Below are 18,701 nucleotides of genomic sequence, written 5' to 3' on the forward strand. Positions count from 1 at the left end.
CCCTTTATTAATCTGGAGTCGCCACAGCGGAATGAACTGCCTACTTATCCAGCATTTGTTTTATGCAGCGGATGCCCTTTCACCTGCAACCCATCACTAGGAAACACATACACACTTGCCTTGTATTCTTCTTCTTCTTTTTTTTTTGTTAAATTCAATATTATTTCACTATTAAAGCAATTTTAAAAATATACATTAAAACACATTTTAATATTAAATTAGTTAATATTGTAATCCTTAGGACCTTAAATGTAACAATGGGACATGATGGTTAAAAACAAAACATTTGCGACCTAACTGCACCCTGAACTGAGGCAGAATTAAAAGTGCCATTCTGTAGCTCTTTAAAGCATTTCTTTCTAAAGCCAGACTCTTACATAACTTTGCGCTGCATAAATACCCCAGTTTGTAAGTGTGTTTTCCTCTCCCTGTCTGTCAGTGTGTCTATCTGTCTGCCTATCTCAAACTTCAAAGTTTTGGAAAGAAAACAGGGAAACGTACAGGAAACGGGTGAAATTAAAGGTGGCAGAGAGAGGGAGGGGGATTTAAATGGCTCTTTACTACAAATTACAGAAACAGATTCACAATAAATAAACCACACAGTTAAAACATAATTATAAGAAATGTGTAAAAAACAGTAACAGAGCACAACGACTCTTTATTACACAATTTCAATACAAAATACAAGATCAGCTGACTGGTAGAAATTAAAATCAATTTAATCTAGACTTCACAAGAAAACAAAACATTTTGCCCTGACATCTTTTCAATTTGGTTCGTTCTGCTCATATAGTACACCATGCACAGCTAATTTGGCTTGACCCAAAATAAAATTCAATTATCAGCATTTTAAATGTCTTATCTTTAAATATTTAGCCCTCATACAAAAAAAAATTTATTAAAAATGTTTAATTGAAACAAACAAAAGGCACTTACACAGCAACACTCCATAAAAGCATGAAAGGTGATACTTTAATTGAAGGGGATATCATAATACTGCCATGAATCCTTTATACATTTCATGAATATTAATTATATTACATGCATGCTTATGTCTTTAAGTGTCATTTGCTCAGTTGTGTCATTTTAAATGCAAATGTAACATTTTTGTGATGTCTTTCTAATGACAACCTGATATAAATACAATAAAACCTGTTTTTGATTTGTCATGACAACTTGCCATTACCGAGACAACATAACTTGTCATAAATCCATCATAAACATGATAGTCACAAGGCTATTATAATTGTGTCATGAATTTAATTTAACATTGCCATTAACATTTTTTGACCTTATCTACATTGATATAAATTGAATTTGTGATTAAAATGTCATTTTTTTCATGTAATATTAATGCCACTCTTATAAATGTATTTGACAAAGTATTGACGTTTTAAATTGAGAAATTCACTTTATTCCACTGAAAAAAAAAGTGACCAGAAAAAATATTCACGACACAATTATAAGGGTGGCGACGCAGTGGTGCAGTAGGTAGTGCTGTTGCCTCACAGCAAGAAGGTCGCTGATTCGAGCCTCGGCTGGGTCAGTTGGCATTTCTGTGAGGAGTTTGCATGTTCTCCCTGCGTTTGCGTGGGTTTCCTCCGGGTGCTCCAGTTTCCCCCACAGACCAAAGACATGCGGTACAGGTGAATTGGAAAGGCTTAACTGTCCATAGTGTATGAGTGTGAGTGAGTGTGTATGGATGTTTCCCAGAGATGGGTTGCGGCTGGAAGGGCATCCGCTGTGTAAAACATGTGCTGGATAAGTTGGCGTTCACTCCGCTGTGGCGACCCCGGATTAACAAAGAGACTAAGCCGAAAAGAAAATGAATGAATGAATTATAAGAGCAGTCATGACAGTCATGTTTATGACAGATTTATGACAAATTAGGGTGCTTAGTAATGTCAAGTAAAGTCATGACAAAAACATCTCGAACAAAGTCACCATAAAATTTCATAAGTGCACCAATGACACTTGATGGCACTTGTCATAAGCATGCATAATTATCCCTTATAATAGTATAAAGGTTTATTATGTTTTCATGACAGTGTTGTGAACCAGCCTGATCTCACGAGAAAAAATAAGTATTTTACGTTTTGACAGTTAAGTGGCTAATTCGTATGAATTCGTACGAGTTCAGTCGTACGAAATTGTAAGATTTTAAAAAGGAGGCGTGGCACCTAACCCCACCCCTAAACCCAATCACTGGCGGATGAGCAAATCGTACTAAATTGTACGAATTAGATCGTACGAATTAGCCACTAAATCAAAAAGTTACGAATTGACGTGAGATTGTGTTGTGAACAACTCCTTCAAGTAAAGTGTTACTGCATGAAAAATCTGTTTCTCTTAAAAAGAGAGAGAGAGTTGCATAGAGTTGTAATTTGTATAGCTCTTTAGTACAAAAATACCAAAAAAAAAAAAACGAATTTACAATATACAAACCACAAAATGACAAATTAAAACAAGAGCAATTCTCTTTCGAAAAAACCGAGCCCAATGCTACTTTCTCGCACCATTCATCAATTCGAACAAATGAAGATCATTTACTGACTTGTAGAAATTAAAATAAATTAAAACTCTAGACTTAACAAGGGCAGAAAACAAAACAACAACATTTTGCCCAGACGTCTGTTCAGTCTTGTTTTTCGTGCTCATTTATACCTATGTTTTGCTTGACTCAAAATAAAAACCAAAAATTGACATTTATTGACATTTTATTCCATCAAAAATTTTCATCAAAACAAGCAGAAAGGCTTCTTACAACATCAAATTATGGACTTAACCTATGACGCTCTCTAAAAGCATGAAAATATGTTTTGCTTTTAAAACAAAATGGACATTCAGAACCCCCCTTCAAGGATTACAACAGAAACAACACTGTTAGACGTTGCTGCAAGTTTACAGTTATTTACTGATAAGTAATAATGCCCAGTAAAATACCAAACTCACGGTTCACTACTGTAATATGCACTGCATTCATTTTAATTCATATTTTTCAGTTTTAACTTACTGCATATTAGGAATTTGCGGTATTCTACTGTAATTAAAGTACTGCTACTGTGGACAAAATGGCACTGATGATGAAAAATGATCTTGTATCACAAAATATAATTAAAAAAGAATTTGAATATATTTTGTAAAGTATTTATAATGGATATAATAACAATGAATAAAAACGTACTATTGCACGTGATCTCATCACTTGTTTGGAATTTATTAAATCCAATAGTAAATACTAAAAAATAGTAAAATGTAAATAAATTGCAGTAAAAGTACTGTAATAATTATAATATTTTAAAAATCTAATGTAATAAAGGGCATTTACCATAAAAAGAATTGTGGTAAGGATTTGTTACAGTAAAATTAAATTGAGTTAAGGCTTTTTTTAAATTGTAAAAAAAAAAAAAAAATACTGCAAAATTAAATTGTGGTAAGTCTTTTTTACCAAAAAAATAAATTGCAGTAAAGCTTTTTACTTGCGGGAAGGCTTTTTAATGTAAATTTAATTGCGGTAAAGCTTTTATAAAATTGTAAAAAAATATATTTACTGTAATTTTAAATTGCAGTAAAGCTTTTTTACTGTAAAATTAAATTGGTAGGGCTCTGCTAATGTAAAACACATTTACAGGTAAGTTACTGTAAAGGGGCAGTTGCGGTAAATTGCTGGCAACAGTGCTGCCAGTAAGCTATCGCAAAATACAATAAAATGTCTAACAATGAAAAGCTCTGACAGAATTCTCCACTGTATATTGCAAACTCTCTAGAGAGAGAGAAAGAATGAGAAAAACTGGGGGAAGAATGTGAAGGGGGAAGAAGAACCCAAGATCAGGCCAGATTTCAGGAGACAGACTCACCCGTGATGCTCTCCTGCACTGTGAAAGCTCAGTACTGCTGTTTGAGCACTTGACAATGTTATCAGCCCTGACAGCCAGATTGTGTTTTCACATGAGTGTGATCAGCAACAGATTACACACACACACACGCGCACACAACAAACCCTGCCCGCTCCTGTTTGCCAAAGAAAATGTGATGATGTTTATCGTGCTCTTAAAATAAAAACGAAATAGAGGCCTTGTCCCTCTATCCTCCCCTAACGATACTTATGTCTGACTGAAGATAATAAGACACGCACGTGGGTAACTACCGGGCTCCCGAAAAGAAAACAACGTAGGCGGGATTGTTGTCAGCCACTAACATTGTGTATTTATCTTCCATCTCCTTACATCTGCTCGTTACAAACATGAACAGATGAGGCCGAAACCTCAAAATTACCTTTCTCTGAAAGGCCTCTTGTATGTGTATACGAAATGACATAACTGCTACTGGACACTTTCCTTGTGGCTTTGAACTTACTGGAAATCGGATTGTTGATCCTGAGTGATGGCAAGCAGGTTCAGTTTGGACCCACGGCCTGCTGCCGATCGACAGCCAAGGAAAACAGCATTTTTTTGTACGCACATGTATACAGTACATGTCTGTCTGTTTGTAAATTAGGTCAGGAAATTTGACTAATCTTTGCAATGTTTTATTTTCCATTGACAGATATGCCCTTTGGAGATGTTACAGTAAAGTGCCTTTGGGGAACGTCTAACAGGCAAATTTAGCAAGTTGAGCAAAGTCATTAGTCAGCTCTCCTACACAATGTTTAGCAGACTGAATTAATGTGGTGAAAATTGCCAATCCTAAATAAAACCACATCTTTAAGTTTTACATTTTTTTAGATATTCACTTTATTATTTGTTTAAAATGCTACAGTTGAAGACAACATTATTAGCCATCTTGTAAAAATTGTAATTCTGTTTTACACTGATTTATTCAACACAATTTCAAAACATAATAGCTTTCATAGCTCATTTCTAATGACTTTTTTATGTTGTCTTTGCAATGATGACAGTGCTATTTTTCAATACACTATCAAGCAGGCACACAACATCATAAGACAATAATATTAGGTTAGATTTAGGTCATGACGTCAGGTGAGCAAAATTCAATGTCTAGCCAGTATCAAAGGACAACAATATTTTGATGTCCAATAACGACACGAAATGACATTGATATTTGGTTGATTATAGGTTGTGTTGGAAAGTAAGCAAAATCCAACGTCGAGCCAACATCTTTAACCAACGTCATATAGACTTCAAATACTGATATTTAATCGTCAGGTAGGGCAACCAAAATCCAACGTCTGATAGACGTCATAGTGGTAACGTCCACACAACCTCAAGCTGTAACATCACTAGACGTTGATATTTGGTTGATTTTAGGTTAAACGTTGGCCATTGGCGTCGGCCTGATTTTGGGTACTGATGTCAACCCGATTTTCATTTCCAAACAAAATGCAACGTACCCACGACATTTGGGTACAACGTCAATCGGACATTATGTTGACGTCCTGTGTCTGCTGGGTAGTATTCAGCTTAAAGTGCAATATAAAGGCTTAACTAGGATAATTAGGTTAACTAAGTTAGGTTAATTAGTCAAGTCACTGGACAACATTGGTTTGTTCAGTATCAGAATGTACAGTATGAGTACGAGTACATTTATTTTAAGGGTGCTTTACCTGAAATGTGTGTTGTTTTAAAGGTTATTATTCCGGCCAAACTAAAAGAAATGCGACTTTTTACAAAATAAAACTATTATAGGTTATTCTGTGAATTTTTTTTTTTTTTGCTTTTAAAAAATAAAGAATAAAAAAAATTACAGAAGCATTATACGTATTGGTTTTCTATATTATAAACTAAATAAAAATATTTAAAAATATTTGTATAAAATATGGACGGCAAGGTTGGCTCAGTGGTTAGCACTGTCACCTCACAGCAAGAAGGTCGCTGGTTTAAGCCCCGGCTGGGCCAGTTGGCATTTCTGTGTGGAGCTTGCATGTTCTCCCTATTTTGGCATGGGTTTCCTTCGGGTTTCCCCCACAGTCCAAAGAAATGCACTATAGGTGAAGGGAATAAACTAAATTGACTGTTGTGTATGTGTGTGAATATGAGTGCATGGTGGTTTCCCAGTACTGGGTTGCAGCTGGAAAGGCATCCACTGTGGAAAACATATTCTGGATAAGCTGGCGGTTCATTCCGTTGTGGTAAAATAAAGGGACTAAGCCGAAAAAAAAATGAATGAATGGATAAATAAAATATAATATATGACTATACAATATATTTATCATTTGATATAACTTTTGACTTTTGCCATTCAGTGTAATGGTCCAGACTTTGATTTTACAGTAACATTTTTTGATCAACATAACAAATAAGGTTTATGATAGGAATAGGTGCTATTTTTCTTAAGTATTTAAATAACAAGGGAACCTCTTGCCACTTTGTGAAAGGTCATTCAGTGTAACAGGATCAAGAAATGTTTTTTAATCACAAAAGCTGATAGTGAACAGTTTGTGACATTATCAAAAAGCACCCTCAGGGCTGTGCGGTGCTGTAGTTAAGTAAATATATAGCAGATCTTAAATATTTGATGATTTCACCTTTTCATGGTGTGTATCTGCATTACAAAACCACATCATTAATTATATCAAAAAGATGCTCTTTTAATACTTGTCGGCAAAATAAGAAACTCAATATTAACTGAAGTCATTGCAGGCTTAACGGTTTTGTCATTCATTAATTTGTTAAATGTCTTAATGTCTTAAAATACTCTTCGTATAATTGTACAACTTTTTTTGCATCGTATTTAGATTTAGCACTACAAATATGAGCTATATATTTTGAATTTAAATTTTATATTTGACAAAGGCTAAAGCTTTCTCAGTGAGAGAGAGAGAGAGGGAGAGAGAGAGAGAGAGAAAGAGAGAGAGAGAGAGAGAGAGAGAGAGAGAGAGAGAGAGAGAGAGAGAGAGAGAGAGCAAAAAATCCATATAAAATTTCTCTCTGTTGAAGTTTTAACCTGAACATGATAGTCTACGACGAGGACTGCAATCTGAGATCTGAACTGGTCAAAGAGAGAGTGAGTAAAAGAGAGAGACAGGGGGAGCGATATCTGGGGCAAACGACTATTTGTGGTTTAAAACTGCGAATGCTCATGCAGATCTAAATCAGCCAGGTCAATATCAATGGTGAGCGCTATAGTCGCTGTAGTTACAGTTGTTTCTGTTCCTCTTCCTGTTCTTTATCTAGTTTACCTAGCGCATGAATATGCAAGAGGCAGCTCAATAACAGTGTTTATATATTTATTTATTCCTTTTGTACTTCCCCCAGCCATGCAGTGTGTCTTGAACGCCGTGCCTAGATATAGCTATTAACACAGAAAGAATTTCTCTCTCTCTCTTTGTGTGTCTCTTCACCAGGTGCCAACTAAACAAACAAAACCACACGCTGAAACCTAAGAGGGTCTTCCTGGAAAAGCTCTGTGCCGAAGCTGCAAGAACTGAAGAAATTGTGAACGTGGTGGGTATAGCATAATATTCACGCTTTCAAATGGACACAGCAGTTCGTAAAAATGATACTGAGGCCTAGCGATCTTGAGGCTAAAGGGGTTTTCATTCACTCATAACTGAGAGGATGAATGTGAGAAACTGTGAATGCATGGTGAGTCTGATGAAACGCAGCCTGTGGAATCATATACAGTAGCTGCCGTATTGATCTAGATATTGAAATTACCAATAAATATGCAATTCAAGATCAGAGTGTCCTGTGACCCAGAAGTGGCATCCCACAGAAGCTGATAGCACTGGCTCCAGTTACATTCTGTCAGGCAGATTAGCAGGCTTTATTAATTCATTAACTGATTTCATGTTTTACCTCTGCCTCTGGTTTGTCTGTCAGCAACTCAAGTGGTGCTTAAAGTTTGTTTTGAATTTCCGAAAACAAGGAAATATCGGCATGAAGAAATTCTGATAACTGGGGAACTGGAAAAATATATATGATAGTTTCTATGCCTTTATCAACTCTTTAATATCAAAGGGATTCTTCACCCAACAATGAAAAATTACTTACTTTACTCACCGTTAAGAGGAAATACACCATTATGAGTTTCTTTCTTCTGTTGAACACAAAAGAAGATATTTTTTAAAAAGCTGAAAACCTGTAACTATTGACTTCTATAGTAGGAAAAACATATACTATGGAAGTCAATGGTTACAGGTTTCCAACATTTTTCAAAACATCTTCCTCTGTGTTCAACAGAAGAAAGAAACTCATAAAGGTTTGATACAATTAATTGAGGGAATTATGACAATTTCGGGTTTTGAACTATCTATTTCTATCTGAACATTCACAAGGTGGTCGTTGACATGGACTGTAAACAATTTCCTCTAGAATCTACAGTAATTTACTGGCAGCAGTTCGCCAGTGTAAATCACTTACAGCAAAAACACTGTATTTGCATTTACAGCACCATTTATCTTGCTGTATATGCTGTATATGTATTTATTACTGTATTGTATCTATATCTTTACTGTAAAATATACAGTAATTTTCACAATGCAACTTTAAAATACAGTATTATAGCGCATAACTGTCCTACAGTAAAGTTCAGTTCATATTACAATTAATTTTGCCAGTAACCTACTGTAAATCATACATGTATTTAAATGATTTAACTATGGGACAGATCTGTCTGTGATGTATTCATGTTTAGCACGTGTTATGGTACTTGTCTTAAATCATAAGGAAACTCATTTAAACATGGTGTTAAACGCATTTCTGTGACTGGACAGTAATATATGCAGACTTAAATGGCTCAAAGTGCTTTAGACATTTACACTTATTGTGATTTTTTTGAATACTTTGTTATTTTATAGATTTTTCAGATCTAGTTTCATTAGAGCGCTGTTATGTGGTTTCCCTAGGAGTTTGAACTGCTTGAAAATAAAAAAGGACTAACACCTACTAAAAGCAAAATGAAAACACAAAGCCATATGTTGGGTTAAAACTTTTATTAAAAAATTTAACCAGCATGATTTTATTATTCTTTTATCAACATCTCTGTTTCCATCAGTTGAACTAATTTCTTAATTTATTATCCTTACAAGATTTCAATTGGATTGTATAGTGCAAATTTGTTGAAAACGTGTAATGAACATATCACAGCAGAATGTCAATTTTTAGATTATTTGAATGAATGAATGAATGAATATAAACAAATAAATAAATAAATAAATAAATAAATAAATAAATAAATAAATAAATAGTTCAGCATTTAATTTGTTTTTACCCAAATCAGGGTAAAATATGGACAAACCCAACTGTTGGTTCAAAAAAATAAATAAAATAAAAGTGTGAATTGAAATTATAGAGCTTATTAATTACCAACAATCTTAAAAATACATAAACCATTTACAAATTTGTTGAAAACATGTAATTAACATATCATAGCAGGTTGTTAATTTGCTAATAATTTGAATGAATGAATGAATGAATGAATGAATGAATAAATAAATAAATAAATAAATAAATAAATAAATAAATAAATAAATAAATAAATAAATAAATGAGATCAGATGCAAAAACCTCCAATTGCCATTTAGCATTTTCTTCTACAATGAGCATTTTTCTCTGCCTTATATGTTTATGTTCAGTTATTTCATGTTAAAATTGCTGAAAATCACCTATTCTTTGCCATAAAAAGGAAATTGCTGAAAAACATAGGAGTCTGAGAAAAATCCTAATTTTGGAAGACAATTTTAGATGTCACTTTGTTTTTGCATCTTCAAATAGTTCAGCATTTAAAATTCAGTTGTTTGTTTCTACCTAGATCAGGGTAAAATATGGAAAAACTTAACTGTTGGCTCAAAAAACAAATAAAATAAAAGTGTCTATTAAAATATTAGTGCTTACTAATTAAATACAACCTTAATTTTATATGTAAACCATTTACCCAAAAAACTTTTAGTTCTTACAAGATCTCTTTATTATTTAACCTGAAGAACATCATCTAAACACTTTTTTTTACGTTAAAGAAGTTTTGTGGAATTACACCAGAACGTTTAATTAATGTTAAAAGATTGTAGGTGACATAGATGCAAACAAGACTATTAAAGTTTTGATGACAATGTGTTAAAATATAGGCTGCAATTCAGTTCTATGAGCTGATCATGCTAAAACCACTTCTTGAAAAAAAAAAAATCTCTGGGTAGCCTACAACTGGAGTTAAAAGTCACAAAGCTAAATCTACCACTGTTTCACTTCACACTTAGATTATACACAGTGTGATTTGACATTATCAGGTAGGAGATAAAAACGCATTAGTGTTGCGCTTCTTTCATTAAAACACTGGAGTGATGTAAGCCCGCCCCCCTTCAAGAGTAAACCCGATTATTTGCCCTGCGTAGAGAGAGAGAGAGAGAGAGAGAGAGAGAAAGAGAGAGAGAGGGAGGGAGAGAGAGAGGCTGAGGCGCGGAGCTCAACATCATCAGTCGCAATAACGGCTTAATCATTCCTCACCGTGGACGACCGACACAACCTCAGCATCTGAAACGCTTTTTTAAACCCGTGAAAAGAAACACGCGTTTTGAAAACGACACTTTCTTTCGTCGGTGTTGCTGGTGATGTTTGCTGGATTTTAAGAGTGAAGCGGTGAAGTCCACCCGGCGGCTCAACACCTTCCGTCACACCGCAGGACAAACTTCACCGGACACACTTCAGACGCGCCATGAAGTAAGTGACACTGATACCGGACACCGGCGCGTGCTTGTTCGGTCGTTGATACGTTATGTGACATTGTTGTTATTAAGTAAACAGTTGAGTTAATATCTCCGTTATTTCGCGAGACCACAAGGAAGAGTTACAGTAGCTCCGTTAGGAAAGTTGACACGACAACACACGTTATTCCTGTGAGCACTGTCTGAAGAATCACTAAGGGTTTTTTTTATTTTAAAATAAAGCGCGTGCGTTTGTTAGGGTGTTTTAAAGTGCTTTATCAGCTCAGAGAATTAGTCAACACGCTTTACAGCGCTCGTTTATGAAAATTACTGCTCTTGTTCTTGTGAACATAAGCTAAAAGATGTGCGCGGTGATGTGTGGAGGTCCGAGGGAATTAACAGCCGTTCAAATATGATGAACTTTCTCTCGTGTCAATTCTGTTGTCTGTTTACATGCAGGTAGGCTAGATCAAGCGCTACAGACTAAAAATGAGACCAATGTGTAACTTTGTGCTGATAAATTTTAACATAAAACTAAACGCACTTGGTGGAAATAAAAGTATAATAAAATAAAACAACAATAACAATAACAATATAGATAATAATAAATAAATAATAGCAGAGTAAATAGCTATTGCATCTTGATTGTGATCAAGTGTAAGACTAAATAACTTCCCCGTCTAACTTAAACTGAGATGCAAGCATAATTTCAGTTTTTTGCGTCATAAAAATAGGCCTTGTTTGTTGTTTTCTAAATAAAAAAGACATGAAAGTATATATATATATATATATATATATATATATATATATATATATATATATATATATATATATATATATATATATATATATATATATATATATATATATATATATATATAAGGAACAGTTGAATGGAACAGTCAAGTGTCTATCAGATATTTCAGAAAGTGCAAGCACAGTTCATTAAGGCACAGAAGTGTGAATTTGTCTGTAGATATATATTTTTAAATACATATATAATATGAATCTGTGTGAAGAACAATTTTTTTTATCAGTATTTCAAGAGCTACTATAAGAAGCTGTTGGATTCTAATTACATTTTGAAATGACTAATTAAGATGGTGGTTGCAAAAATATGAGAACCTGCATAGTTTTACAAGTAAAGGTGAAGACAGATACGGATGTAAATGAATCAATGTGATTGTTCAATTAACAAGAAATTGCTTTTTTGCACTTTTTTTTCCTTAACAGATTTTTTTAGCATCCCGGAACTTAACTGCGAAAAAAAAACATGATCTTTTTTTGTAAATTATTTAAGAAGTTAATTTCTATACTTTTATATATACTGAATTTATATTTTTTTAAAATAGAGATCTAATTTTTCCAAGCAAGAAGGCATCACATATTGTATTTCTGTCACTTCTACCTCAAGAGTACTCTTTTTTAGACTATCCTGTTGGACAGGCAAACACAATCAATGAAGCTCCTATATGTGTGTGTATGCTCGCATGTGTTAGTGTCTCACCTGTTGCTCTCCTGGGATTTAATGTTTGCTTAATCTGCCCAAGAGGAAAATGAACACACTCGCATGTGGACTCGTATGATTACACTCAGAGGGTCCTCTCATAGCTGAGCACACATACGCACAGAAACACGGACACACAAACACGAGCGGTCCTCCTCAAACCTGTCGTCTCTAGGAAATCACCGGGGATTAGGCTTCTGTCGATTCACAAAACCAACAGTGACAACATGGCCTTACACTTCTCTCAAAGAGGGATCAGCTCTCCACGTGTCACTCTGATTGGCTGAGGTACTTGAGCCGATTGTTAGGGGCATCTTCAGGCACAGTTTGTGTGCCCCTCCGAAGCTCACATTCATACTGGGCTGCATTGTCTTCAGGTTTGCCCTGAAAAAAAAAAGCGCAAGGAAAATTCAGTTGATCTGTGAATTAGACTTCGTTTTTCTCTCACTTACAAAAAGCATGTGCAGTGTGATAAATGATGGTTCATCTTTAAACAAAGGGAATAGTTATGCGGAAAATAATGTAGTGTTTAATTCTAAGTAATAGTCTTTAATCTAATTTTATTTCTAAAAAAGTCATTTAAAGTGTTAAACAAACATTTGTCGCTGTCTCCCAGCTCAGAGGCAAAGAAAAAGTCTTTATTTTCATTGTAACTCTACAGCAATAATAATAAAAAGTAATATTAGCCCATTTTATTACACAGCAGTGTGTTAATTTAGAGTTTAATGAAGTCAAATATCTTCTCATTTCGTTTTTTCCCCCATACCCTCTCAGCTTCATTTACTAGGCTAAAAATTAGTTTAATAAAGCAAATAAAGCAGCTTCAGATAAGTCATTTTTACCCTCAAAGAGGTTATGATGTTTGGCGTTATATGAGCGCATACAAGTCTGTCCTGGTTTTTGAATAATGAATTTAACTTCGCTTCTGTCTCTATTTCGTAATTAGCAGTGACGCTTGGCAACTTTCTTTCTCGCTGTAAAGTGGAAGGTGGTGTGTGGAGTTGATTCACTAGAGTGCTGCTCAATCACAGAGGAATAGTCCTGCCTTTGATGTTTAATTATATTGTGAAAAGAATATTTCTGCATAAAATTGAATTCTTCAGCTCGGTATTCTCTGTTCTAAAGATCTGCTGTGGGCTTACGTGGTATGTACCGAACACACAGTAATTATTATGTATGCTGAAAAAGTCTGTGTGTGTGTGTAAAACTGGAAATAGTCCAGAGAGTTGTGCCTGTGTGCATTTGCATGATATGAGGAAAGCTATATTTTATTGTATATTTGTTCACAAGCAGATGATAGAAAGCTGTGAAGGATGGCAGAGGTGGCCATGAGGAGGCTGCGATGACAGACAGGTCAGAGAGTGTGTGTGTGCCGCTTGAATGTGCGCAACATATCATGCTGCGAACATAAAAGAGGTGCTGTTCCAGGAGAAATCAGATGAGTAAAGGTGCTTCATATAAACTCCTCTTTAGATTTTGGGTGGTCTAGCAGGGACCTTCTGGCCTTTACCCTTTTAAACATCTAAACACTTCCACTTTGGTCATTATCTTTGGAATATAGAGCACATTTTAGGAAAGATAAGAATCCACAGAACAGTAGAAACAATTGGAAGAGGGTTCATCCCAACATGCAAGAGCTCTTTTTTATGCATCTATCAAACACAGAGTGTGTTTTGTGTTTTGTTAGATGTTGAACCTCTGTTAGATTTGGCGATTTGAATGCTGGTTAAAAACGTTTTGATTTAAAAACAAAGAAGCAACACTGAAATATGTTATACACTGAAAAAAAAATGCTGGGTTCCACACAATTTCTTCATGTTGTCCCAACACAAATCGCTTAAGTTAGCTTAATCGTTTTTTTAAAATGTAAGTGGATTGAATATAAATCAATTAAGGTGTTTCAAAAAACCCTAAGAATTGTATATTTTCAACTCATTTTAAATTAAACACGCAGTTTTAAGTTTAAACACACAGCAAAAATAATTTTTGATTGTATATACCTCATTTGCCGGATGTTAAATTTACCACATGGTATATACCACAGCTTCTAAAATGTCATAAAAGCAAATTTGCATAATAACAAAATAAATAATAAAATAAAAATGATCCTAATTCGAAATACGTGTTGGTAATTAATATTAAACTGTACACTGAAAAAATTACTTTTGCTGCTTATTTAAAATGAGTTTTAAGATATTTTGGGGACAACTTAATTGTTTTATATTCAATCCACTTAAATCTGTAAAAATGATTAGGATAACTTAATCGATTTGCTTTGGGACAACATGAAGAAATTATGTGGAATCCAGCATTTTTTTTACAGTGTACTTGCATATTGAAGTATGGACAGCATAAAAGTTTTACTTGGAATCAACTAGCTCTCAACTTTTCTTAAACTGTCCAGATCTCCATTTGCCGATTCCGTCCTTAAACACTGGAGAAGAAGTATGAGTTTCATGATAAAGCACACTGGCACACTGTGTGCATGTCACTTCACGGCAGAAGGACCCATGGCACACTGGTGGACGTGGGCCAAAAAAACGACGAAATTCTTTAATAAATAAAAAAAAATGGGAGACGAGTCGGGAGGGTAGGGGAAGGGAAAAATGCTGAAATATTTTCCAGCAAATGTAATTTATCTTTGTCAGTGGGGCAGCATAGCCCAGTCATTCTGTAAGGTTCTCAGGTGAGAGGGGGGACAGAGGGGCCTCTGTGCCCCAGCTTCACATAACATTCATAACCCCGACGTCTCTGTCGCCGGAGCTGCCCGTTGCACAGTGCCGTGTGGCAAGGCATATATTTTTAGCAAGTTCTCCTCTCACAATGGACTCGAAGATCCTCTTGACACGTTCAAAGTGTTGCGGCGCTGTGATTTTTATCATGGTGTACTGTTTGGTGTCTTATTTTTTTTAGCTCATTCGGTAGCAAACGCAGGCCACTCTGTCTGACAACCGACAGATGTGATTTAAATGCGTTTGAACATAAAACGACGGGAGGAAATAAGAGTTTCTTTTCATTAGTGTGAGGTTGAGGTGTTTCATTCAGCCGAGCTTGCAAAGACAGCCTCTCAGGCGCTCGCAAGAGCAGCTCTCACGAGCGGTGTCCTGCCAAGCTACACACGTGTGTCTCTCTGCAGTCATCTGCGCCGTTCTAAACAGCGGCCTGTCAGCATCGGAGGCTGAAACTTTGGAAAAAGCGTGCTGCGCTGGACACTCGCGATTCGAGAAGAGAAAGAAAAGGAAAAGTTGTGAAAACTGAGGAGGAGATGTGTCTGTGAGCCTGGCACTGTGACACTTAATGCCTTTATGTTTGTGGTGGCGTTTGCACAGGGTCCTTCAGCAGGCTGTCAGCCACCTCCAAAACAACCAATCAGACCAACCACTTTCAGCCATTGGCTGTCTGCTCTGTCTTAAATCAGTTGTATTTCACAACAAATGCCAAGTGCAATTAATTTTAGACTGCAAAGTACAATATATTTGGATATATACATATGTGTTTGTGTGTGTGTGTGTGTGTGTGTGTGTGTGTATATATATATATATATTTATATATATATATATATATATATATATATATATATATATATATATATATATATATATATATATATATATACATAAAGAAAAAAGGCCTCATATCTTTTAAAGTTTTTTATTCCCTTTTCTCCACAATATACTGTACTGTTTACTTTGATGTATGGCTTTTCTTCCAGTAGATACTCCAAAGTACAGCCAATGATGTCATTAATTTTATTACAGATGCTCCAGCTGGAAAAGAAGAGAATGAAAGAGAGGGAGAGGGCGAGAAAAATAGTAAGAGAGAAAGAAGGATAGGAAATGTGTGGCTTCGACTTGTATGCATAATTAATAAGAGAAGCACTTCATTTGAAACTTCAGGGTTTGCTGGCCAGTGCAGGACGTGACAGGCCGTGGACTGCTGTGTTTTATATGGTGAATTGCGGAGGAGGCTCCTTTCACCTGCAGCTGCTCTCTTACAGCCCCATTGGAAAAACAAATAACCTTGTGTGTGTGTGTGCGTGCCCGCGCTCAACTCTTACAATGGCGGGAGCTCCTGTGACAAGAGACCATGTGATGCAGGCGTGTCATTAAACTGCTCGCTGGCCCGTGGCCCACACTTCCTAAATGTTGCTGTCCCGCCAGAAATAGCTCAGCCATGAGATTGACTTTTTTTTTTTGTTGTTGGCCTGTGTTTGTCTGCCTGTGAGTGCATATGTGTGCCAGGGACTACGATTGTGAGCCTGCAGTATTGTTCAGGTTAAAATTGGTCGCTGTCTTATTTTTGGATCACAGCGGCTCATGGGTTATAAATAGACAAGGAAAGGAAGGGAGATACCTGCCGAGACTCTGGCGAGAGCTCCGCTGTCCCCCCACCGCCCAACGTTCACAATGTATCCTGTCTATATTACACTCTCCCTTTGATATGTCTGGGTTTTAACAGGAACTTATTAAATGGAAAATAGTCATATGACCATACATTGCGACAGAGAAGGCAAATATGGCAAAGAGAAGGTAGTGTGTGGAGAGAAGAGAGAAAAAAACCGTGCGTAGGCAAGGAGTGTAATCTAATAGGGCGATGTCCACATCATGGAATATTTTTAGAAGTGAAGTGCTAATTTTATTTCTTCATTACAAACTTGAGCTGTTTATGAACAATAAAAGTATTTTCCCACCTCCAGTGAAAGTACCAAATGTAACACTAATAAGTGAAAATAGTTTTACCCTGCTAAAGATTTGTCAGGGATGTAAAAAAAAGTTTGTTTTTAATGTGAATATGCGTCTAAATTAACTGCTATTTTGAATTTGCATTCGTCTAAAAGATTATTGATATCACTCAATCAACCTGTCTGCATTATAATACACAAACAAAACCTATTTTAGAGTTAGATCAGGTATAAATTGCTTCTTAAAATAAGATGACATTGATAAACAATCCTCAGGACAAATTACATATTTAACACTGTAATATTTAACTTTTTACTGGATGTGGGAAATTTACTGATCTTTAATGCTCTTTGCTGAGAAAAAAAATAGATTTCCCTTGTTTTGAAATGTCCAAATATCTGTTTAGTGCCAGTTCAACTTGCCTAGCGACAGAAAAAACTACTTTTATTGTTACAAAAGACTTTGCCACCACTGTAATAAATTACATTATGATGTATATTTGAAAGGAAAACAGTCTGTGTTGTATTTATAAAATCATTTCAGAAAATTACTGTTTTTACTTTGTATTTGAACAATTAAGGCGGTTCATTCCACTGTGGCAACCCCTAAATAATAAAGGGACTAAGCTGAAAAGAAAATGAATGAATGAACAATTAAATGCAACACAACTAAATATAAGGCACTCTTTTTTTAAATATAAAAACCAAACTCAAACTTTTAAATGTAATGTATTTTTGATTAAAACAAACCTCAGTGTTAAGAGCCCTGCACTTAGCACATTATAACGTCCCCAGTCCTGTTGCTAACTGTTAAGATTGTGAATTAATGATGTGGCATGATTGAATTTGACTCTGCAAACATTCCCGCTAGCTCGCCCCAGTTTCCCGCTGGTGTCTCTCTAGAGGGGTTGTGTATTGGACCTCTGGACTCTACGTTAGCACCTGTAGACCACAGAGAGGCCTGAACCGAGGCCTGACACCTTATACAGATTAGAACTCAGCTTTAGGTGCTGTTGAGAGTATTTTCCTGCAGTACAAATGACAAAAACTGATGTCTAAAATATATTCATAACCATGTTTTTACAGCAGCTGCCTTTTTCAACAACGTTGAATTGCTCCCACCAGAGTACAGGACATAATGGATATAATTTCATTATATTGACAAGGTTGCTTTTATCCTCAGGTTATTGTTTCCCGGGTCAGATTAAAAGCACTGTGCTCTGCAGGCCTGTTAACGTAGGAGGTGTAATCTTATTAGATTCATCATCATCTTTCGTGAGAAAGAGGAACTGCTCTTGTCAAGCTTCAGTGCGCAGGTGAAGAAACCTCATGTTAATAAAGCGGCAGTTAGGCTCTTTCCCTCTCTCCCCGAACAGGCATGTGCCGTTATATTAATGTGTTTATGACAGTTTAATTGGATAAGCAGGCTGCTCGTAAAAAGTCTACAACTGTTTTCAGCAAGGAGAGCTCAGACGTTCTTTTTTTCCACGTTTTTCGAAATGCTGCTAGGCAGCCCGTCGATGACCCACTTCTGAGACAGTCGAGAAAACATGGAAGAGCCAAGCACAATTCATAGAAATGACCCAAAAGAATGGCTAATTTTGTTGGGAAGTCAATTTGAAACCGTTTTCCCTTTCTCATCCCGAACGCAGCCCACTTCATTATTATTTTTTCTTTTCTCCAAGCTTCCCTCCAGCAGAATCGGAAAAGAGAGGGACTGGGAACGCTGGTGTGGATTAGCTTCCGATGCTTGGCTAGCCCCCTCGGTTAATTACATGTGTAATGAGTTGTTTATTTGGGATAATGCGCAGCAGGAACGTCTGCCTAACGCCGGAGCTGGGAGCAGACCCAGGGAGAGTCAAGCATAGGATAGCAGGATGGAGGAAAGAGGAGACTGGAGAAAGACAGTCCCCAAT

General features: G+C 35.8%; 1 protein-coding gene across 7 annotated transcripts in view; it reads left to right on the plus strand.

The window, feature by feature from the left end:
• The window catches only part of mef2cb (myocyte enhancer factor 2cb), a 130,223-nt gene that overhangs the window by 15,691 nt on the left and 95,831 nt on the right, over positions 1–18,701 (plus strand). For 5 of the 7 annotated variants that reach the window (XM_056458393.1, XM_056458391.1, XM_056458392.1 and 2 more), the window contains exon 2: positions 7,304–7,403. The exons of 1 other annotated variant lie outside the window; for it this stretch is intronic. The gene's annotated coding sequence lies outside the window, so the exon portion shown is untranslated. Of the gene's footprint in view, positions 1–7,303; positions 7,404–10,349; positions 10,614–18,701 lie in introns of those variants that run through there. One more of the 7 variants, XM_056458388.1, reaches the window with a different exon arrangement.

The sequence above is a fragment of the Danio aesculapii genome, chromosome 5 (genome assembly GCF_903798145.1).
Source record: "Danio aesculapii chromosome 5, fDanAes4.1, whole genome shotgun sequence".
NCBI classification, from domain to species: domain Eukaryota; kingdom Metazoa; phylum Chordata; class Actinopteri; order Cypriniformes; family Danionidae; genus Danio; species Danio aesculapii.